At 46.9% G+C, this 25030-nt stretch overlaps 1 long non-coding RNA gene across 1 annotated transcript; it reads left to right on the forward strand.

Annotated features, from left to right (window-relative positions):
- Window positions 1–6352: 6352 nt before the first annotated feature.
- On the forward strand, window positions 6353–8249 carry LOC130197155 (uncharacterized). Its single transcript, XR_008832389.1, has 5 exons — window positions 6353–6403; window positions 7005–7029; window positions 7278–7440; window positions 7531–7619; window positions 8201–8249. It is a non-coding gene; the product is annotated as an uncharacterized LOC130197155 (long non-coding RNA).
- Window positions 8250–25030: the final 16781 nt, after the last annotated feature.

Genomic DNA, 25030 nt, shown 5'->3' on the forward strand with positions numbered 1-25030 from the left:
TTTCTCACCAGAGTGTCTGTGTTTGTTGACCATGTCAGATCCTCGGTGATGTGGACTCCCAGGTATTTATACCCGCTCACCCTCTCCACAGTAGTCCCGTTAATCCCCAGTGGTGAGTACGTCCTCTGTTGTTGTACCCTCCTAAAGTCCACAATCAGCTCCTTAGTTTTGGTGACATTCATGATGAGGCTGTTGTCCTGGCACCAGAGTGACAGATCAGCAACTTCCTCCAGGTAGGCCTTCTCGTCGTTGTCGGAGATCAGGCCCACCACCACTGTGTCATCCGCAAACTTGATGATGGTGTAGCCGTTCAACCTGGCCACACAGTCATGTGTGTACAGGGAGTACAGTAGGGCGCTGTGGACGCAACCCTGGGGGCTTCCTGTGTTCAGGGTGAGGGGTTTGGAGGTGTGTCTGCCCACCCTGACCACCTGTGGCCTGGCGGTCAGGAAGTCCAGGATCCAAGCACACAGGGGGGTGTTCAGTCCCAGCTCAATCAGCTTGCCGGCCAGTCTGGAGGGGACTATGGTGTTGAAAGCTGAACTATAATCAATGAACAGCAGTCTCACATAGCCCCCCCTCTGGCTGTCCAGATGAGAGAGTGTGGTGTGCAGTACCTGAGGAGCCATGCCGTCGTTTTGCAAAAACGTGCCATCCAAAAAACAAATATTCGTAACGCTCCAATCACATGACTTTGAGCTTTCTAGTCCTTCTTTTCGCCCATCGTCGTTCTTCCTCCACAGTATTTTCTGCAACTAAACCAACTGCGGTGAGTAGAAACTCTGCTTCCTGTTTACACCATCAAGTGCATGCCCAGTGCACATGGATGATCATGTGATATGCGTTTTCAAAGCTCTGAGATCATTTCTAAAACGATGCTAAAACTTTCCCAGCCTGTAACAGTGTTCACATAACTTCTGACATCTTATAAATAGTGCCATGCTAGTGGCTGCTTCATCTCGATGAGCCGTTAATAAAACATTTTGTCTTCACTTTATTTTTCTACATTTGCCAACCCCCTAACTTTTCCTTTTGTTTCTGGCTGTCTTCCGAAATTATTTCTACCTGTTCATCATCACCAGATGTCTGCCCCTCTGCAAATGTCTCGACACACAAAACCTCCTGAACATCACTGTGAGTCAATTCTAGGTCAACAAGGCGATCAAGACATGCTGATAATGTGGAATCGGCCCAAATGCTTTTGTGGAATATTGCTATTTTAATGCCAAAAAATATCCACATTACAGCTTAAGCAAAGGTTGCTACTGGCTCAGCATTGGCACATTTACACTTTTCTCAATTTGAAGTTGTATATCAGCTCCGTGATTTTCAGGTTAACATCACATCCTTAAAAAGCCCTAGAGGATATTTGCCTTTAAAACACTGTACATTTCTAGCAGAACAATGACGTGCCATCTTCTCCATGGAAAAAGCCAACAAGTTGCCGAAAGCTGGCCCAACTCGATCCAGTGATTGACCCAACTTGCCGTGCTCCCTGTCCCCCACCTCAATACTCCAAACTCCTAATTGGGAAGACTGTGGCCTTATAGCAAACAGGAACCAATCAGGATGTCTCTTTCTCCACAGGAGTGGAACTGCATGCTGGCTGTGGAGCTTGTTAAGGCAAAGTTATTTGTAGCATCATGGGAGCAGCAGCACACACCCGACACACAGTAAAGTTGCTCCAATCCCCATCTGTCTCGCCACCATTTAAAAAGGCACCAAGTAGAAATGTGGTGTGGTAAATTTGAGGAAAGTACATAACTTCGTAGTGAAACCTGCAGTCAATCATGCTGCCTTCAAAACCTTTCGAATCAAATATATTTGATCAAGCGGAACTAATTATCAGGCTCACAGTATGAAAATGAGATGCAACGAAGGAAAGAAAGCACAATAGGCGGTGTTACGTCCCGTGACTCAGACAGCCCTCTTTCAGAAAGAGGGTGGAGCTATCTCTCAGGTTTGGTACGCCTGGAGCAACACCACCTGAGCGGGATCAGCTAATCAATGGGCAGGACATATGTACACCCAGGCTGTGTCTACTACTGGACACTTTACAAAGTACACTGCAATACTGACATCTGTAGTGCACTCCGTCGCTGATAAGTGCTGTATCAAATGGAACACTTACGTTAACCACTTGGCGGAAGTGACGGACGCAAATCTGTTCACGGCACTCGCGAAATTAAGCCGGTAGTGACGTACGCAAATCTGCTTGCGATACCCGCTAAACTTAAACTGACAAAATGAATGCACTTCTTGCCCCTTTCTCCACCCCATTTGGAAACTGCGATGCCTCCACAATCGCGGCAGGAGCCTCCGTGGTCTACCGCTTGTGCCACCATAGCCATCTCGTCCGCCATTGTTTTAGAAATAAAATGAAAAGCTGGCGAAAGGGCTCCTCCTCTTCCGCTACATAGCCAAAATGGCGTCCGTTTAGGGCGAGTAGTGTCCATCGTTTTACACTGCATTTTCTGCCCGTTTGCAGTGCGCCATCCGGGTACTTTCAGTGCACTGAATTCTGCTGGTTTTGTCAGTGTGGCGCCCTAAGCACTGAAAGTCAGTGCTCGAAGTGCTCAAGTGTCCGGTAGTAGACACAGCCCCAGACTAAGTGTCTCTCTCTCTCTCCACCTCTGAGCTGTGACCATTCCGCGGTATGGTGCCTGAGTGTAGGCCACCATTTGTATTTTCGGGTCAAGCTTGCAGGGGTTCTCTGCCATTTTTGTTGTGTCAATTTTCTCCTGTTTTGTGGTCAGACAGGGAGCTTAGTATTGTTTTTCCTTTCTTCTATGGTAGGTCAGTGGTGTCTTTTGATTTCTAGTTAGCATCGTGGTTTTGGTTGTTGTGTTGGCTTTGGAGACCCTGACGCCTTTTACTTTTGCTTCTGTGTTATTCTGCCCTTCGTTAAACCTTAACTGTCTGAAATAAATCTTCCTTATTTTGCTCAAGTATTTAACTTTATTATTTGCCTCCTTTGTTTCCCCCTTAGCTGTATCCCTTTTTTGTATGTTGCGGCCTGTGCATCCCTAGTTTACCAAGAGGCCGTAACAGGCGGCATCTAACGGCACAATTAATCAAATTGTGTCGTTAGATGCCAATTGAACTGAAATGAGACTCAATGTGGCCATGTTAACAAATCTGGTGGGCTACACAACAGTGCTATGAGTTAAATATTAGCATCAGGGTGCTAACATACGCACAATGACGCTCACTGATAATAAGCAGGTATAATGTCCACCATCCTTTTTTTTACATTGACTAATTACATAAACAGTACAGGTTGCCGCCTGGCTAATTATCACTAAACTCAAAGTATAGCGAAGCGTATCATGTCATTATCGTTGCAGGTTTATGGTCATAAAACAAATTTGACAACAAAGGACTTGATAATGGCGACAGCTAAAAGTCAGAAGACCACCACAGTGATTACAATTCATCCTGAGAAGAACATGAATGACTTTTGTCATTATTTTTGCACAATGTTAAGTTTCTCTAAATATAAACATACTGTGTAACAATTGTTATTTTAAAGAACTGCATTCTGGTCAGGGTTGAAAAGCCTTTTGAAGCAGCATTTCACGTGAAGTAGACCCTGTACTGTTTAACTTGCTCCTGTAACTTGGCACCTCATAGCCAGTTTTAGTGCATCACTTTTAAATGTTGAGCAGTTGCCAATTTCATAATGCTATTTAAGTGATTGTGTGTGAGCCTGGAACGCAGTTATATTTTATTGGTGCTCATTACAAAAAAAGCTTGTTCTCAAAGTTAATTGATACCAAACATGAAAAAAAACATTTTTACAGCCAGTTTTCAAGTTAGGGTACCCTGGTAAGAGATAATGATAAAGGTGTCCAAGCTGACAAGGCATTTTTTTCCTTTAAATCTAAATTACAGTCATTTTAAATTGTGCCAATTCTGTCTCCTGAAATCGTTGCTAAAAACTCCCATAAAATGATCTTGTCTTATATGAGTAAAATGACCAATGGTTTACCATTTCACAGTTGTGTCTCCCTTTATCTGGAAAGAGCATATGCTTTTTTTTATAATACTTGTGTGGCAACTTTGTTTTGACCTCGTATCCTTTTGCTCAGATCATTTAACTGTTTTTTAAGATCCACCATGAATGCAAAGTCCTTTCGCCATTCTGCATGCACCTCTGGCTTTCCCCTTTGCTCTATAAATTGTCCAATTTCCTCTCGTAAAATCAAAGAAACAAATCGACGCGGCTTCTCGGCTAAACCACATTGTATCGGTGTGGTATGGCAGAGAATGGGTAATAGTTTTGCCGATTAGGAGGCTGTCAAACTTACAAACCTTTGGCTCGGATGAAATCAACGGTTCGGCTCACCACTCCCATGACGAGATCCATTTTCATTGACTTGCAACACAATGCTTCACGATGCAAAATACGATAAAAAGCTCCAAAATACCTGTGCCTTCCATTTGCGGCTCTAGGCTTTCTCTCTAAATTCTGTGACATCTGCCTTTTTTCAGAATCATTGATGGTGGACCATCTTTAGCCAAGCCTCTGCCGACCCTGTCAACCGCTCCAACGAGAGCGTTGACCATGTCCTCCGTTGTTTCATTGGCAGCAGTCAAAGTCTCCGCAATACCATGAATGAATATAGCCGGTCAACCAACATCTGTAATGTCCGTGCTCTCAACGATTGCGACCGTATGTATGTCTGACAGCCCTGCGCTAGCGGAAAGACAGGGGTTCACGATAGTCATGAAAATACATCTCTGGGGACGATGAATAGCCTGTGCTGATGCATCAAGTATAGTTGTTGAGCTACTTGACGAGATAAGTGGATACTTTGACCTGAATGTGTGTCCAAACATTTGGGACAATCCTCTGATGCATTTCAGTCTCATCCCCCCCCCCCCCCCCCCCCACCCACAAAGTTTCCAAATTAATTGGGATGTGCAGTAGTCTGAAGGCCGGCAGCACAAGTTATGAGCGAGTGACAGAAACCATGTGAAAAAATCACAGCAGCGGTCACGTCACATCACCTCGCTGTCCAAAAGCAAACAGTGGATGACGAGCTGCAGAAGAAAAAAGAAACAAAATGTCATATACATTTTAATCTTCAGGAGTGATTGTTTTTTAGGACTCCTGTAACAGGCACCGCATCCACCATGCCAAAATAATAATAAAACAATGGCAGCTACACAATCATTTCACTGGATTTGAATATAGAAGAAATGACAGGCAGATGGGGGAATGAAATTGCTTCAAAAGATTGAAAAAGTAATAACAACATGTGCATATGATCACAGCTTTCATAAAGAGACGGCAGGCTTTGACATGGAGGGGTTAATCGTGTCTGCACACTTCACAGACGACGTGAGGCGCACACTGATTACTAATGAGCGACAACGTCAGCAGGTACACCGTTTGTTAAAATGAATCATATAATTTAAAGTGATGATCTTCATTTCACAATCCTCAGCAGCTGGCACAAGCTTACATGTGGTGCTGATAGGTTTGACTGTTTAGCATAATGCGTAAGTCCCTGAAGTGTGCATCAGGGCCCAGATGTGTCTCATGATAAACAACTACCACAGGCTCTCCTGCAATTATAAAAGTGGGAGAACTTTTAGGGAAAGCTACAGGGTCTAACAGCAAGATGTTTAAAAAAAAAAAATTTGAACTCTGTGGGGTACATTTTCATAAAAAGAGCAACACAGATGAGAGCGACTTTGCACATTTGAGCATGAGAGTTCTCTCTTTGATAGAAGCTTAGAGATCCACTCAGTTTCGGGGCTTCGGGGACACCTCGTGATCTTTGTACTTCTGGTCTAGATACTATATCAGAAGAAGTCACACAATTTCAAATACTATAGAGATTTTATTTAACATTTGAAGTCCTTTCCAAATATGAGAGAACATGAGAATAATCATAAGATTTCAAATAAATCAGCAGGGCCATGGTAGGAGGCAGGGCCACGAAGACAGGAGGCCGGCCCACCAGGCAGGAAGCGTCACGAAAGAGGCCGGACCAATAAGGCAGGAGGCACAAAGAAGGAGGCAGGGCCATTGGGAAGGATGCCAGATCCAGGGGCTGGATGCAGGAAGCAGGGGCAAGGAGTCACACTGTAAAATGTAATAGTAAAGTTTACTTAAAAAAATTAGTGAGCTTTACTCATTTCTGCTTACTTTGTTGATCTTACTTTAAGAAACTTAGTAAAGAACACTTTTTGGTGAGTAAAGTTATTAAACTTATTATCTCAAGTAAGCTTTACTTAAAAAAAATGAGTGAGGCGGACTCGGAAGAAACTCGGACGCACTCGGCAGTACTCGGCTCGAATACGCATGCGCAGTCGACCACTGAAGACGTTCTTTGCCCGAGACGGATTGGCGGCAGCGAGAAGGCAGTGCAGGTGTGCGAGTTACTTTAAGGTAAGTTTCAGCGTCTCAATAACGTTTTGCCGTTCATGTCCTTAGTAAACATCGTCGTATCTTCGCCATATTGTTCATATGTATATTCGTAGTTGAATGTTAACTTTACGAAGCGTTTAATGTAAGCTAGCTAGACCGTCAAAACAAACGAGTCACAATGTTAATGGCGGACATCGTCGTGGCTGTCTCACTCGTGTGCATTAACGCAGCACTACGGGAGTCACACAACGTGAATGCAATGTTAGGTTGAATGTAACGAGGAATAATTCAACCACAACCATATGATGGAGAACTTCTCGGCCACAGCGAATGTGGTACAACGTTTTTTTTTTTTTAACTTGTACATCATTTCTTATTTTGTGATATTTACTGGAAATGACATCCATTATAACCAATAGCAAGTTTGAAACTAAGCTCCCTGCCAACCTCCCTACAGACCATTTATGACTTCAATCTATCTATCTATATCTAGGATAAGCATTTCTAATCATATTTTTCTGTGAAATCTTCCATTAAACTGATGGCTTTTTAGCCGTAAAAATGCATCTTGACGAGGAGTTATTTGCAGTTTGAGTAATTGCTTTTGTTGTTTCTTTTGTAGGCTTTGAAAAACCTGGCAATGAATTGTAAGTATTGCTTATTTTCTTCAACACACTACTGCATAACACATGGAAGTGTTGCCAGATTGAGTCCAGGTCCATGTCTTCACACAGAGTGTCTCCTGTGACGACCATGAAGGGCCGATGAGGGGAGCTGATGAAATCTGTTCAATCTAGAAGCCACTAGTTTTCTGCCCAGTGTGATGTAGTATGTTGTAATGTGTTTACTGTAGGTCTAATATGACTAAATCTTAATTTATTTCTCTTTCCGTTAGATTCTGGCTGAGTTCTGTCGCTTATCAAGCAAAAATCTGAGTTGCAATCAGAGTTCTTCAAAGATCTTGACAAATACACTCCTCGCTTCCTGGAGAAGTTCAAGACCCAGAGGGGGAAAGTGTCGGACAGAAACTTGAATATCTGCAACAAGTCACACCTGGGGTAAGTTTCTCAAGCAGCATTGCATGCAGAGCTGTCAAATGATTGTCCTTTAACACTTGTGAATTGTGTGTGTTTAAAATATTCTTTTAGAGTACAGATGTGACTGGGAGGTGAACAGCAGTCCTCCGTGGCTCTCCCATCATCCTTGGAGATGACAACGCAGACTTCTTCAAGAATTTGTAAGTAGACTTTAGTCAAAATTATTTAATTCCGCACCACAGGATGCCCAATATATCTCATGTGTTCTGCCTGTTAATCTTTTGGTATTGGCTACTTCTCTTTCAATCAGTGCTTCTATACTTTTTGATTCACTTATCCCTGATTGGGGCCCTTTTAGTGGGATCTCCCGTCTTTCCAGTCGGGTCCAGTTGCAGCTCTCTAGTCGCCCCATTCAAAACCCAAAGGCCTTCAAAATAAAAAATTACAAATCATATCACACCTAAATGGGCATCTGTACACCTTCACATGTCTGCATGATGGTAGAGGGGTTCTACTAATATCTCCTGTTACCAAAAAAGGGTTTTCACTTGTAACATTATCGCTATTTCTTTGTTGCTTTTGGGCAATATGCTCGCTCTACTGCCACAGGAGGTTCAGGAGCAGCCAATATGATGCAGGTGTGACGGCTGAAGATGGTAGGTACCTGTTCAGCCTCCTGTGGTAGGAGCACATTTCCCAGAAGCAGCAGTGACAAAGAAATGTGGATGTTTACCACGAATATGGAGGGTTGCCCACGGACTTTGGTCTTTCTTTATTGAAGGTGTGAGTTTAGGATGGCGTGAAGCTTCGACTTGACCCTATGGAAACACAGAAGATGCCACCAAAGGGTCCTGATCGGGGTGTGTTGTGATGCAACTGTATCGACCTGTTCTCAGGCCCTTCTACATTCTGTTGTTTACATTTGCTCTATTATTGTTGTTCCATTCAAATATCATCCCTATTTGTAAATATGATAATTCATATTCTTTATTATTAGCTTTTGCAATCATTCAGTGAATCACATGATCAATGAATTAATCATCGCACTCACTCCTGAGCATCTTTCACTTGATTATCTAATAATATCAGAATCCAGGTAACCATTGTGTGTTCTACCATAGAAATGCAACGTGTGTGTGTGTGTGTGTCTGTCTGTGTGTGCGTGTGTAAGAGTGTGTGTGTGCGTGTGTGCGTATGAGAGTGTGTGTCTGTGAGTATGTGTGTGTCTCTGCCTGTGTGTGTGTGTACGTATGTGAGTGTCTATGTGTTTCTGTCAGTGTGTGTGTGTGTGTGAAACGATGTATTAGTTTGCATGCATATCAGTGGAAGTTGAAGGGTAAATCATGTTTTATTAACAATTCCCAAATTATTTCCCAGATTTTTCCAGGTACCTGCTCTTTTTGTTTGATGAGAAGTAAACATGCCTGTAAATAACCCCATGAAGGGTTTATTGTTTTGAGTTGTTTGACTGTTTAGCATTTTCCTTATTGATTTTGATGTATGTATGCCTTTTATATTGTATTGTTTGAATAAATATAGATGTTTTATACTACTTCCGCTTAACAGATAAATCAGACTTTTATTTTGAAAGGTTAAAAGGAAGCGCACTTTTTTTTAGGTTAAAATGCGAACTTTATGGTATAGATTACGGACAGATGCGCATTTTATAACAAGTTTAATAGTTGATTTGACCCATATGGGGCTAACTCTGTTAAGGTGATGATAGTGTACGAGTTTTAATTAATGTATTGTCACCTAAAGAAAGAAAATAAAGGAGAGTCACCAGCAGTAAGTCTTCACGCCAATTCATATGATCGGTTACAACGCTTATTGCTGTCATAATACGCAGGCGAAACAACAGAAAACATAATAATAAATAAGACAAGAGGACGCATTTTACAATTCATAACAGCATTGTAGAAAAGAGAGACAACAAACGGCAAAGATACGTTGATCAGAGACGTATTTGTAATTATAATACGTCAAATACAAACGTAATCTGGAGAGAAATACGTTTCAGTCAAACGTAATTTGGAGAGAAATACGTTTCAGTCAAACGTAACTGCAAATTGTATTTTAGGTCTGGGGGAACGTAATTTTTGTTATACAGGGTTGGAGGACGAAGTAGAGGTAGTAATGTGCATGAAGAGACGTAAATTTGTCCCGTAACCAACCCTCGCGCCCCGTTAGGGCCGCGTTTTCAGAGCCTTCAGTGAACACACCCTCAGCAGAGAATAATATGAGGCTAAAAACATTGTCGCACGCGCCTCATAACATCCCATCTGCATTCATCCGGTGCATTTATACGAGTAGATCTCTTATCTCGAATGAGGGCTGAAACCCGAAGCAGGGCTAAACATTACTAACCCCAAATCCTGCTTTGGAGTACTGGCCTCTGGGATCAGTTTTATAAGATTTTATACCAAAATAATTGCCAAGAAAAGCCTGGGTACTGCTTAAATAAAGGCTTTTATTACATTTTGTAATCATTGTTACTCTGTTTGAAACTTTAAGAAATGTTAAAACACACAACGCTCATATCAGAACGACCCTCTGATCAGCAAGATTCCGATCTGAGAGGGAGCGACAAGGACAAGGACCCTTTAATCTGAAGCCGTAACATTATTATCATTAGCACCCAGAGGCTTCTCATACGTTCAAAAGCCAGCAGCCCTTTTGTCCCTTTGTGACAGATGTCTGTGTGGGGATACACACATAATATCTACCCACAGCAGACTTTATTGAATATCCGATCTCCAACATTCCGCCGATCCCTCCCAACACAGCGTCTGAAATGTAGCGTGACCTTTTCTGGTCTCATCAGACTGCTGGACTGTCTGCTTGATGTGTTTGGGTCCAGTATGAGCTGACAGGAATCAGAGGAGGAGCAGAGAGCCGCCAAATCAGATAAGTGGAGCGACACTTATTCACATCTGCCCTGTTGTGACGGTTTTCTCAACCTTCCATACCTCTCCATTTGGTACTTATTTAAAACTCCTCCTAGCTTAGATTTCATGTGACTGTCAGTACACTCCTGGAAATCGAGGTGCTAACTAGAACCATATAAAGTTCTTCAACTTTTCCTAATCGGGGGTGTGTGGGAGGGGACCTTTTTTGAGGGGGGGGTTCTGGTAGAACCTACTCAGAAGGGTCCTTCCTAGATCCATCTGTGAAAGTTTTCATCCAGAACCCCCTATGGGTGGTAGGGAACACTTTTATGGTGTAATGGTTCTTACCCTACATCCTTACTGGAGGTTATATCCAGAACCTTTCCACCATCTAAGGGTGTGAACAAGAACCCAGCCAATGGGTATCACCCAGAATTATTTTATATTCCAAGGGTTTCATCCAGAACCCACCCAGGGGGTTCCTATGAGTATCTTTCTATATTTGAAGGCATTCATCTCGAATTAAAGGTGCAGTTCCACCCACAAGATTCATAGTTCACAATCTCATTCTTTGGGGGGTGCGTGGGCTGAATGTAAAAGATTGAGACTAGTCACATACTCAATGAGTTGCCAGCAATAATATGTTGATAACACTTTAATTTCTGTTTGAGGATAACAGGATAAAAGTGCTCATTAGACAAGGAATTTGGATAATCAGCCCTCCTGCTTCCTTTCATTTGAGTGAATGTAATGTATCTAATTTTAGTTTTTTCATATTTTAATCTGATAGTGCACAGGCTAATTACTACTGGATCAACCTATACATTTGAGAGAAAACTAATGAATACAGGTCATGAAACGAATTTGTGCTCGCTAGTTTCGTGTGACACTTTCTCATCTGATAGTGTAATTTCAAGTGCATCCCAACACAATGATGTTTGCAATCATTGTGACCTGGTCTTATATGTGGAGTCAGTCTTCTCCCAGCTCTGATACTAAAATCCCCATTACATCTGAATTATTAATATCAGCAGATGATATTTGTCATCTGAAAAAGACTGAAAGAACGGAACTTTAGCGGGGGAACCCAAATCGCTGGTTTATATTATTTGATTCAAATCTATTGGTGTGCCAAAATGCTAATGTAAATCAGGTACAGTATAATGGTAACCATGTTTATCATCTTCATTTATAAAGAGCGTGTGGGCTCTAGCAAGCGAACATCTTTTAATCAGCACTAAATACAAGATAAAGCTAACGCTGATGGGAATGTCGTTAGTTTTGCAGGCATTTAGTCAGTAGGATTAATTCGATAGCTATTGAGATATTTCAATCTGAAACAAAGTGGTGGACCAGCATCGACATCCAAGCTTACAAGCCAAAAAAAATTATAAATCACTGTACATAACAAACTAGAATGTAATCCTTCAGCAATAAGGAGTCCTAAGGGACACTTGTATAGGATTTGGCCTCAGGATTTCTATATGTGAAATTGATTGGCTGCACACTGTGTGAGAGCACCAGACCTGCAGGTAGTGGCTGCACAGTGTACCATTAGGTATAACTAGACAGGACAGTGTCCAGGTAAAGAATGTCCTGCTTTTGACGTTACATAACCCTACCCACCTCCCACCAAATGAAAATCAGTACTAGCGTGCTTTTGGCCATTGGCCAAATTATGTTTCATATTTTAACCTTTTTTACTCCTTCTCATGTTAACTGCTGCACCCGTTGCTGCTGGGCTTGTTCCCCAGAAGTGATAACCTGCAGCCCCGAGTTCAGAGATAAAGCCCAAGAGTCTCCACTTTACCCTCAGCCTCTCCGAACTGTTTGCAGCTGCAGCTAAAGAAGAGGCCTCGCTGCCTCCTCCGACAGATAGAGCTGCAATAGCTGTAACAACTTCACTGTGCTCTCTCTCCTCACTACTAATCTGCCCCACGGACATCCGCTAATCTCTCATTCATATGAGAATCGAACGTCTGACTCGTGAGGCGAATAAACAGTCTTCAAATGTTTCTAGCTCAGTTTAAATAACTGATGGCATGATGCAGATGTAGGAACAGGCAATGTTTTTATTTAAAAAGTTGAAATAATCAACGATGTAATCAAATCGGCCCATCCCAGATGAAATATATTAACTCAACCCATCATCATTACTGACCACTGTTTGCACCCTAGAGTGCATCTGGTCCTATGAAATGCCCTCATATCTTCCGGTTGCTATGCAATTGTGCAGAACAAACATTGGACCCGATGACGCTCACCGGATGGATACCCAAACCATTACAGATCGGCCAACATGCCTAATGGTGGGCAACAGACGGTGTAGGTTAAATGCATCCTTTTTGGCTTCCTTCAAATTCAGACCCGTCTGGATGAAAAGAGGCTGAGAGATGACTCATCAATAAGCCTTGCAGCGTTTCTGCTCCCTAGACCACCTTATGTATCTGTCCGTTGACCTTGGAGCACATACTGCCCCCTCTTCTTTTATTATCCTCTCGCTCTGCAGGACCGGGTCTGAGCTGCTTTAAATAGGGGCAAGAGATGTTGGTTTGATCACCAACGATCGTTGTTAATTTAAGTGTTCTTTAGGACTGGGGCTGCAACTAACGATAACTTTAAATATTTTAGAAAAACTGTTTTCATTTCTCAAAATTGTTCAGGATTTAATAACTCTCAATCTTTCTGAAAGATGCCCCTGCATTTTCAGGAGCATCCATTGTTCCACTTTTGACAGGCTGAGGAGATTCTGATCAGACAGGAGTTTTATGTCATGTGTTCAATAAGAGTGAAGCGTTTTGCACACAGCTCCGTTGCCTTGTATTTTTGTGCAGCGAGCTCATTTTAGAGTGGAAAAGCACCCAAAGTCATGAGCTGTTATTATTACTTCCTGGATATGACTTCACCAACTGTAAACAGTCCTGGAGGCTACATGGAACTACTGTATATGAGTGTTTCCGTGTTACCATGATCTAAACAGTAGATAGCAAATTAGTGCTGTACTTGACACAGAAGCGAGTGAGAGAATCTAGGTGTTGACGTAGTTCAGGGAACCGGGGTTGTGCACTTGCTCGTGGTTCAGTCTTCACAGGTGCACTGTACAGATGAATAATGATTTTCATGTTGGGGAATCTACTAAATGCCAAACAAATGTACAAATCATTGAAGCAAACAATATCTTATATATAAAACATAGCAAGCATAATAAATATTACACATTAACAAAAAACTAAACAAAGTGAACAGAGTTAACCTATTTGGTTTGGGCGATGTTTGGAACAAGGTCATTAATCACTGATCTGAAAAGTTGTCCAGTTGGGTACGTTTTTTTTTCATTACCTTAAACCGTAGGTGGTCTACAGTTCACGGTTGGTGTTAAGATAGCATTAGCACTCATGGTTACCAAGCAACAATTAATAAAATTAATACAGCAAACAAACCAACAAACTGTCACAGAATCACACAGGTAAGCTCAAGTGCAGAAGGAACGTCCGACTCTGGGTTTGAGAAACAAATGTTTTACTTGAAAAATGAGCAATTTGACACGAGGGGCAAAACACACAACAATCTGGCAGGGAACAAAGCAAAGACTGGGAGAATATATAAGGTGGGGAAACACAGGTGTGGGACATCAGGGATCAGCGAGACGGGAGTGGCTGGGGCAGGTGACGGGAATGACACAATCAGGAGAGGCTGAGGGCAGGTGTAGGGAATGACGAATTACTGGGGAGACAGACACACCATTTAACAGGGTGTTACAGTACCCCCCCCCCCCCTCTAGAGCCGGCTCCAGACGGCCCTGGCTGGTCTGGGTGTCGCTGGTAGAAGTCACGGATGAGGGATTTGTCAACAATGTTCTTTGAGGGAACCCAGGACCTCTCCTCAGGCCCGTATCCCTCCCAGTCGACCAGGAACTGGTGACCTCGGCCCCAAGGGCGGACTGCTAATAGACGCCTCAGAGTAAAGACCGGGCCTCTGTCGATGATCCGGGGGGGTGGGGGGGACTTGCAGGGGGGAGCCAGTGGGCTGGTCCTTACAGGCTTCAGCTTCGAGACATGGAAGGTAGGGTGGACCCGCATGGTCCTAGGGAGTTCTAACCGGACTGCTGCCGGGTTAATCACTCGGGAGATGGGGAATGGGCCAATGAATCTGGGTGCCAGCTTTCGAGACTCCCCCCGAAGGGTAAGATCCTTTGTGGACAGCCAGACCTTCTGTCCCACCCGATAGTGAGGAGCAGGGGTGCGGTGCTTGTCGGCTGCTTTCTTGTAGCGGTCTGACGTCCGGAGCAACACAGCCCGCACCTTTCTCCACGTAAGGTGACACCGCCGCACCAGAGCCCGTGCGGACGGAACCGCAACCTCTCCCTCGAGGTCTGGGAACAAGGGGGGTAAGTATCCATAGACACATTGGAAGGGGGAGAGACTTGTGGCAGAGATGGGAAGAGAATTATGGGCGTACTCCACCCAGTTACATTGTTGGCTCCAGGAGGTGGCGTTCTGGGAGGCCATACAACGAAGTCCTGTCTCCATCTCCTGATTGTACCGCTCAGTCTGACCATTGGACTGGGGATGGAACCCGGAAGAGAGGCTGGCCGTAGCCCCCATTTGTCGGCAGAACTCCTTCCAGAAACCGGCCACGAACTGGGGGCCCCGGTCGGAGACCACATCCTGTGGGAGACCATGAAGGCGAAACACCTGGGAGAGCATAATCTCTGCAGTCTGTTTGGCAGAGGGGAGCTTGGGCAGGGGCACAAAGTGGGCCATCTTGGAGAACCGGTCTACAATGGTGAGAATAACAGAGTTACCTTCGGACAGGGGCAGGCCGGTGACGAAGTCCAGGGAGACATGCGACCAAGGCCGCCGAGGCACAGGAAGAGGGTGTAGTAGCCCCGATGGTCGCTGGCGGGACGTCTTATTCCGGGCACAGACCTGACAGGCAGTCACAAACTGGCCTATGTCCTTATCCAGTGATGGCCACCAGAACCGCTGCCTGAGGAAGCTGACTGTCCGCCTTACCCCTGGATGGCAGGTGAGTCTGGAGGAATGTCCCCACTGCAGGACTCGGGGGCGGAGGCTTACGCGGACGAAGAGGCGGTTAGGGGGGCAGCCGTTGGGAGGCTGTGCCCCGTTGGTAGCTCGTCTGACCTCACTCTCGATCCCCCAGGTCAGCACACCTATTACACAGGAAGGAGGGAGGATGGACGTGGGGTCCTTGAGGGAATTCTCAGGCTCGAATTGGCGGGAGAGGGCGTCCGGTTTCACGTTCCAAGAACCTGGACGATAGGATAAGGTGAAGTCAAAGCGATTAAAGAACAATGCCCACCTGGCCTGTCTGGAGTTCAGCCTCTTCGCTGTTCTAATGTACTCTAGGTTCTTGTGGTCGGTCCATGCTAGAAAAGGCTTTGCCGCCCCCTCCAACCAGTGCCTCCACTCCTCCAGCGCCAGTTTGAGGGCCAACAGCTCACGGTTGCCCACATCATAGTTCCTTTCTGCTGGGGACAACCTCTTGGAGAAGAAGGCACATGGGTGGACCTTGTTGTCCTTGGGGAAGCGCTGCGTGAGAACCCCTCCTACCCCAACATTGGAGGCGTCGACCTCGACGATGAACTGGAGTTCAGGGTCAGGCAGAGTGAGGATGGGAGCGGAGGTGAACCGCTTCTTGAGGTTTCTGAATGCCTCTTCAGCTTGAGGGTTCCACAGGAACCTGGTACCTGGGGAGGTGAGAGCATGGAGGGGGGCAGCCACAGAACTATAGTTCCTAATAAAGCGTCTGTAAAAATTAGCAAATCCCAAAAACCTCTGTAACTGCTTTCGGTCGGATGGAACCGGCCAGTCAGAAACCGCACTAACCTTGGCATCGTCCATCTGGATGCTCCCGGGTGCCAAGATGAAGCCCAAGAAGGAGACAGAGCGTTGGTGGAATTTGCACTTCTCCGCCTTGGCAAAAAGCTGATTCTCCAACAACCGCTGCAGAACTCCCCGGACATGCTGTTCATGCTCCTTCTTATCCATGGAAAAAAATCAAAATGTCATCAAGGTAGACAAACACAAACTCATTCAACATATCCCGTAGGACATCGTTAACCAGGGCCTGAAACACCGCTGGGGCATTAGTGAGGCCGAACGGCATGACAAGGTACTCATAGTGGCCACTGGGGGTATTGAAGGCTGTCTTCCATTCGTCCCCCTCCCTGATTCTGACGAGATGAAAAGCGTTTCTTAGATCGAGCTTAGTGAAGATGGTGGCCCCTTGCAAAAGCTCAAAAGCAGAGGAGATGAGTGGATGAGGGTACCTATTCTTAACAGTGACGTTGTTGAGACCTCGGTAGTCGATGCAGGGCCGCAGTGACTTGTCCTTGCTCACAAAAAAGAAACCGGCCCCTGCTGGGGAGGAGGAAGGGCGAATAATACCAATGTCAATGGAGTCCTTGATGTAACTGCTCATCGCCTGCGTCTCCGGGGCAGATAGAGAGTAGAGGCGTCCCTTGGGAGGGAAGGCCCCAGGGAGGAGGTCGAAAGAGCAGTCGTAGGGTCGATGAGGAGGAAGACAGGTGGCACGGGACTTGCAGAACACCTCCATGAGGTCCTGGTATATGGGGGGAACCCCAGAGAGGTCTGCATCATCTCTAGGGGGCCAGACGGTCTAGAAGGCATGTTATGGGAGGCAGACCGGAGACATGAAGAATGACATTGGGTACACCACCCCAGTATGGACCCTGTGAGCCAATTAATGTGTGGGTTATGTTCCAGTAACCAGGGATAACCAAGAATGATGGGTAACTGCGGTGAGTCAATGACATGGAAGGTGTACTGTTCAGTGGTTACATGACATGAGGAGGCCTAGCGGTGGAGTACAATGAGTCACACGACAGAGCAGACTACCGTCTAGGGCGTGGGCAAACAGGGGGGTCTCGAGGGGTACCAAGCGTAGCTGAAGTTGCTCTGCCAACCCGCGATCAATAAAGCACTCATCAGCTCCAGAATCGACAAAAATCGCTAGTTCCAGTGAAACAGTCGGGGAAGACAAGACAGCATGCGTCAGGGGCCTGGAACAACGTGAGGAGGAAGCGGCTCGGCTCACCAGTACTCCTCCTAATGGCGAGCCTGGTCTTTTACCAGTCACCTCGCCAGGAAATGTCCTAGCTGCCCACAGTAAAGGTACCTCCCCTCCTTTAGTCGGCGCCGCCGCCGCTCCTCCGAGGAGAGATGAGTGCAACCCAGCTGCATGGGCTCCTCCCATCCCCCAAGAGCCCCTGTAGGGTCGGCTTGGTGACTCCAACCAGGGCTAGGTTGTAGGTCTGGCCGACGCGGTGGGGAAGATTGCCTCCAGGAACCAGGGGGTCTCCTCTCGGCCTGGTGTCTCTCACCTCCTCTCTCATGCAGACGGTTATCTATTCTGATAACCAGGGCAACCAGCGCATCAAGGTCAATGGGTAGGTCGAGAGGTGCAATCTGATCCTTGAGGTCCTCAGAGAGCCCACTCAAGAAGGCGTCTGAGAGGGAGGGAGCGTTCCATTGACTGTCCGCTGCTAGGGTACGGAAGCGGATGGAATAATCTGCCGCCCGGCTGCTCCCCTGTCGGAGTCAAAAGTCCCCGGGCGGACTCTCTGCCCGAGGTTCGGTGGTCGAATACCTTTCTTAAGGCTCCGGAAAAGTCAGCAAAAGAGTAGCAAATATCGGCCTGATTGTCCCACTCTGCTGTAGCCCATTCACGTGCCCTCTCAGAGAGGTTGGTGATCAGGAATGCCACCTTGGAACGTTCGGTGGGGTAGGACGAGGGCTGGAGATCAAAGGTCAGGCCGCACAGAGAAAGGAAAGAGCGACATGTGGCAGCGTTGCCATCATACCTCTCGATGGGAGGAACTCGGGGCTCTGGCGGTGCTGGCCCAGCTGGAGACTGGGAACTGTGGCCGGCCTGCACTGGCTCCCTCTGGAGTTGGAGATCCCGGACCTGCTCCATCAACACACTCTGACGGTCGTGGAGACTCTTGCAATCGCCGGAGAGAAACTTCTCGATGTTAGGTAGACACTCCTCCTGCGTCTGGAGAGCTGAATAGACCGCGCCGTCCTCTGCTGAGCTATTCATGGCCAGATTGTACTGTCACAGAATCACACGGGTAAGCTCAAGTGCAGAACGAACGTCCGACTCTGGGTTTGAGAAACAAATGTTTTACTTGAAAAATGAGCAATTTGACACGAGGGGCAAAACACACAACAATCTGGCAGGGAACAAAGCAAAGACTGGGAGAATATATAAGGTGGGGAAACACAGGTGTGGGACATCAGGGATCAGCGAGACGGGAGTGGCTGGGGCAGGTGACGGGAATGACACAATCAGGAGAGGCTGAGGGCAGGTGTAGGGAATGCCAAATTACTGGGGAGACAGACACAACATTTAACAGGGTGTTACACAAACTAGTGAAGTCACCACGGCTTTGCTCTCTAAAAGAAAAACCCTTTCATGTTGTGCACCGACAGATATGCTAGAGAGGTTCAGGTCATTTATGTTCGCTTTCTCTCATTCCAGGCTTCCTGATTGTTTTCACCTGTCATCACACCTGTCTCCTATGCTCATCAGTGTCAGCCCCGCCCCTGATTGGTCCCACCTGTGTCTTGTTACCATGTGCTTAAATTCCCCTGTCTCCCAGTGTTCCTTGTCAGTTCGTCTGGTCTTTTGCCATGATCAGGTCGGGTTATGTTGTGCTCTTGAAAAGTTTTTGATCCCTCACTACGTGGCGCTTTCATTTGTTCACTGCAGAACCGAAAAATAAAGTACTTACAAATACTTTATCTCTGTCTCCGGTCGTGCAATTGGGTCCTACTTCCTAAGTGTCTGAGATCGTAACAGAACGAACTGACCACATTATGGACCCAGCCGACCCAAGAACGCCTCACGCCGCTCTGTCGGTACAGGGCGTGACGATTTTTCATCACGAGGAAAGACTGGACAAAGTCAGCCGGGAAATACAAGAGCTGAGAGGACGCCAGGCGGGTTCAGGAAGCATTATCTACACAGATGCAACAACTGGTTGCCCGAATGAATAATTTATTCACTCATCAACAGACTGCTCCTCCGGTGACGTCATCCACAGCTGAGAATTTGCCTGTCAATACTCCAGCTGACGACCCAGGTCAGGCTGTTTCCTCCACGTTACGGCTGGCTCTTCCGGAGAGATTTTCCGGAGACTCTTCGAATTGCAGAGCCTTTCTGGTACAGTGTGATCTGCATTTTCAACACAACCCAGCAGCTTTTTATCTGAGCATGGTAAAGTGGCGTTTATAGTGTCTCATTTAACGGGAAGAGCTGCAGCCTGGGCTACTGCAGAATGGTCTAGAGACACCGAACTATGTTACTCATTGGCCGATTTCATAGAGACTATGAGGCGCATTTTTGACCACTCATCGCCTGCTACGGAGGCCAGCAGAAGACTGTTTCAAATACGTCAGCTCAACCGTCAGGTGGTTGATTATGCCATCGAGTTTCGTACAGCAGCAGCGGACAGCGGATGGAATGTTCCGGCTCTTCGTGACGCCTTCATGACAGGACTTTCGGAACCGATAAAGGACCAGCTGGCTCCACTGGAGACACCCCGGGATCTGGAATCCCTCATCGCTGTGGCCATCCGGATCGATAACCGTCTTCGGGAAAGAGAGAGGGAGCGTCGACGCAACCGAGATGTTATTCCCAGCTTCCAGAATTCGCCTCGGAGGGTCGCGCCGCCAGCGGAGGATTTCCAGCTCATGTTACCGGACCATCTGAGGACTACACTTCCGAATGACTCTGGATGAGCCCATGCAGCTTGGAAGAACCAGGCTTTCGCTGGAGGAGAGGCAGCGCCGTCACGGAGGGTTGCTGTTTCTACTGCGGCCAGCGGGTCATCAACTCGCTTCATGCCGGGAAAGATCGTGCTCACCAGTCAAAAGGAGGCGCTGGTGAGCAAGTTTCCGCAGACTTCCCTCCTCGACCTGTTACTCAGGTAGACATTTGTATTAACAATCAGACCATTGACCAGGGTGTGTTAATAGACTCAGGGGCTGACGAAGCCTTATAGACTGGGGCCTAGTCAAACAGCTAAAATAAAAACTGTCCGCTATCTCATCCTGTTAGTGCCAGTGCCTTAGACGGCCGCTTGTTGTTCACAGTTACCCATTGCACTGAGCCCATACAGATTACTATAAATAAGGACCATACCGAGCATGCAATTTCATATTTTGAGTCGACTCAGCACCCGATTATTTTGGGGTTTCCTTGGTTGAAGATCCACAATCCTCACATAGACTGGCCTTCAGGAAAGTTAAGGAATGGGGAGAGGATTGTAAGGGCAGGTGTAAACTTTCGCAACCTGTTAATGCACCAACAGACTCTAGTAGGATCATTATAGATCACCCTGACTATCCTGATCTACACAAGGTACCTTCCTGTTACCATGATTTAAAAGAAGCGTTTAACAAGTCTAAAGCCTTGTCGCTACCTCCTCACCGAGATTTTGACTGTCACATTGATCTCTTAGGGAGCCCCCATTCCCAAGGGAGACTTTACTCGATTTCGAGACCTGAGAGAACAGCAATGGATGAATACATCTCCTCTTCACTCAAATCAGGATTATCCGTCCTTCATCGTCCAGCCGAGCGGATTCTTTGTGGGAAAGAAAGACGGGTCTCTGAGACCTTGCATAGACTACAGTCCACTAAATGACATTACGGTGAAGAACCGCTATCCTCTGCCACTCATGTCATCTGCTTTTGAACTGCTTCAAACGGCCAAGATATTCACCAAGTTGGATTTAAGAAATGCATATCACTTGGTTAGAATAAAACAAGGGATGAGTGGAAGACTGGATTCAACACTCAGAATGGTCACTATGAGTACTTGGTAATGCCTTTTGGACTGTGCAATGCACCGGCTGTTTTCAAGCTTTTGTGAATGAGGTTTTGCGGAATTCTTGAATATTTCAGTGTTTGTGTATCTGGATGACATACTGATTTTCTCCCCAGACGCTAAATCTCATGTTAACCATGTCCGCCAAGTTTTGCAGAAACTACTGGAGAATCAGCTATATGTCAAGGCAGAGAAGTGCGAGTTCCACACAGAAGAGGTGTCTTTCTTAGGATACATAGTCTCACCTAATCATATCCAAATGGATCCTGCGAAAGTCAGTGCAGTATCCCAGTGGCCCACACCAGACTCCAGGAAAAGGTTCAGCAGTTCCTAGGATTTGCTAACTTCTATAGGAAGTTTATTAGGAATTTCAGTTCTGTTGCTGCTCCTCTGCATGTTCTGACTTCTCCTAAGGTTCCCTTCAAGTGGACCCCCCAGGCGGATCTTGCTTTCAAACTTCTCAGAGATAGATTCACATCAGCTCCCATACTCACCATTCCAGATCCCCAGCGCCAGTTTATGGTCGAGGTGGATGCTTCCAATGAGGGAATTGGAGGAGTACTGTCTCAACGTTCTGCAGAAGACAACAAGATGCATCCATGTGCTTACCTGTCGCGGAAGTTGACAACGGCAGAGCGGAATTATGACGTGGGAAACAAGGAATTGTTAGCTGTAAAAGCTGCCCTCGAGGAATGGAGACACTGGCTGGAGGGTGCAGAGCAACCGTTTTTAGTCTGGACAGATCACAAGAATCTAGAATATATAAGAAAGGCTAAGCGTCTCAACTCCCGTCAGGCCAGGTGGACACTTTTCTTTAGTAGATTCAACTTCACACTCTCTTTTCGTCCCGGTCTCAGAATCAAAACCCGATGCTTTGTCTCGTCTTTCGATCCCGAACCACTTGCGGTAGAGCCCAAGACCATCCTTCCACTTAACCGGGTGATCGGAGCCTTTTCCTGGCAAGTGGAGTCAGACGTTAAAGAGGCAAATGTCATGAATCCAGCGCCTAGCGAGTGTCCCAACAATCTGCTGTTTGTTCCTGAGGCTCTTCACTCCAAGGTCATCCACTGGGCTCACTCATCTGTGCTTCGTGCCATCCGGGAGTAGCAAGAACAATGTTCAGGATTCAACAACGTTTCTGGTGGCCATCCATGAAAGTGCGTTGGTTTTCATTTCTCAAAATTGTTAGGATTTCTCTCAATGCCCCTGCATTTTCAGTCCATTGTTTTTTGACAGGCTTTCTCATCAGAGGCAGGAATGTGTTCTAACAGTGGTTGATCGATTTCTCCGTTGCCTCCCAACCAAGCTTCCCAAAGTCATGATGAATCACGTATCCAGGATGCATGGATTCACTAATGACATTGTTTCCGACAGATGAATAACAAGGTCATTTCACTTCTGGAAAGTTGTCCAGTTGGTACGTTTTTTTTTTTACCTTAAACCGTAGGTGGTCTACAGTTCACGGTTGTGTCAAGATAGCATTAGACTCATGGTTGCCAAGCAACAGTATAAAAAATTACATACAGCAAAACCAGCAGCCTGTCATCAGAATCACACAGGTAAGCTCAAGTGTATGTTTTACTTGAAAAATGAGCAATTTGACACGAGGGCAAAACACAACAATCTGGCGAAGACAAAGCAAGACTGGGAGAATATATAAGGTAGGAAACACACAGGTGGGACATCAGGGATCAGCGGGCAGGGAGTGGCGGGGCAGTGTGGGGCAGGGGCAATCAGAGGCTGAGGGCAGGTGAGAATAGCGAATTACTGGGAGACAGACACACCATTTAACAGATGTTACAGTACCAGTACCCCCGGGCTCAGGCGGCCCTGGCTGCTGGTAGAAGTCGCGGATGAGGAACAATGTTCTCCTCAGGCCCGTATCCTCCCAGTCGACCAGGAACTGGTGACCTCGGCCCCAAGGGCGGACTGCTAATAGACGCCTCCAGAGTAAGGCTCCTCTATCGTCGATGATGGGGGGGGTGGGGCTTGCAGGGGAGCCAGTGGGCACAGGCAGACATGGAATGGGAATGGGCCAATGAATCTGGGTGCCAGCTGAGACTCCCCTGTGGACAGCCAGACCTTCTGTCCCACCCGATAGTGAGGAGCAGGGGTGGGTGCTTGTCGGCTTTTTTCTTGTAGGGGTCTGGCGTCCGAACAACACAGCCCCGCCCTTTCTCCACCCGTAGGTGACACGCCCGCACCAGAGCCCGTCGCAGACGGAACATAACCCTCTCCTCGAGTCTGGGGGAAAGGGTAAGTATCCATTCCATAGACAGACGGAGAGACTTGTGGCAGAGATGATGGGAACTCCACCCAGTTACATTGTTGGCTCCAGGAGGTGGCGTTCTGGGAGGCCATACAGCGAAGTCCTGTCTCCATCTCCTGATTGTACCGCTCAGTCTGACCATTGGACTGGGGATGGAACCCGAAGAGAGCTGGGAGCAGCCCATTTGTCGGCAGAACTCCTTCCAGAAACCGCCACGAACTGGGGCCCCGGTCGGAGACCACATCCTGTGGGAGACTATGAAGGCGAAACACCTGGGAGGCATAATCTCTGCAGTCTGTTTGGCAGAGGGAGCTTGGGCAGGGGCACAAAGTGGGCCATCTTGGAGAACCGGGTCACAATGGTGAGAATAACAGAGTTACCTTCGGACAGGGGCAGGCCGTGACGTAGTCCAGAGACATGCGACCAGGCGCAGGCACAGGAAGAGGGTATAGTAGCCCGATGGTCGCTGGCGGGCGCCTTATTCGCACAGACCTGACAGGCAGTCACAAACTGGCCTATGTCCTTATCCAGTGATGGCCACCAGAACCGCTGCCTGAGGAAGCTGACTGTCCGCCTTTTGGATGGCAGGTGAGTCTGGAGGAATGTCCCCACTGCAGGACTCGGGCGGAGGCTTACGCGAACGGGGAGGCGTTAGGGGGGCAGCAGCTGGGAGGCTGTGGGCACTCTCGTGCCTGACCTCCTCGATCCCCAGGTCAGCACACCTATTACACAGGAAGGAGGGAGGATGGACGTGGGGTCCTTGAGGGAATTCTCAGGCTCGAATTGGCGGGAGAGGGTTTCGTCCGGTTCCAAGAACCTGGACGATAGGATAAGGTGAAGTCAAAGCGATTAAAGAACAATGCCCACCTGGCCTGTCTGGAGTTCAGCCTCTTCGCTGATCTAATGTACTCTAGGTTCTTGTGGTGGTCCATGCTAGAAAAGGCTTTGCCGCCTCCAACCAGTGCCTCCACCTCCAGCGCCAGTTTGAGGGCCAACAGCTCACGGTTGCCCACATCATAGTTCCTTTCTGCTGGGGACAACCTCTTGGAGAAGAAGGCACATGGGTGGACCTTGTTGTCCTTGGAGAACCCCTCCTACCCCAACATTGAGGCTGAACTGGAGTTCAGGGTCAGGCAGAGTGAGGATGGGAGCGGAGGTGAACCGCTTCTTGAGGTTTCTGAATGCCTCTTCAGCTTGAGGTTCCACAGGAACCTGGTACCTGGGGAGGTGAGAGTATGGAGCAAATCCCAAAACCTCTGTAACTGCTGGTCGGATGGAACCGCCAGTCAGAAACCGCACTAACCTTGGCATCGTCCATCTGGATGCTCCCGGTGCCAAGATGAAGGAGACAGCTGATTCTCCAACAACCGCTGCAGAACTCCCCGACATGCCTGTTTCATGCTTTGTTATCATGGAAAAAAAATCAAAATGTCATCAAGGTAGACAAACACAAACTCATTCAACATATCCCGTAGGACATCGTTAACCAGGGCCTGAAACACCGCTGGGGCATTAGTGAGGCCGAACGGCATGACAAGGTACTCATAGTGGCCACTGGGGGTATTGAAGGCTGTCT

Source organism: Pseudoliparis swirei, chromosome 7, assembly GCF_029220125.1.
Source record: "Pseudoliparis swirei isolate HS2019 ecotype Mariana Trench chromosome 7, NWPU_hadal_v1, whole genome shotgun sequence".
Classification (NCBI taxonomy): domain Eukaryota; kingdom Metazoa; phylum Chordata; class Actinopteri; order Perciformes; family Liparidae; genus Pseudoliparis; species Pseudoliparis swirei.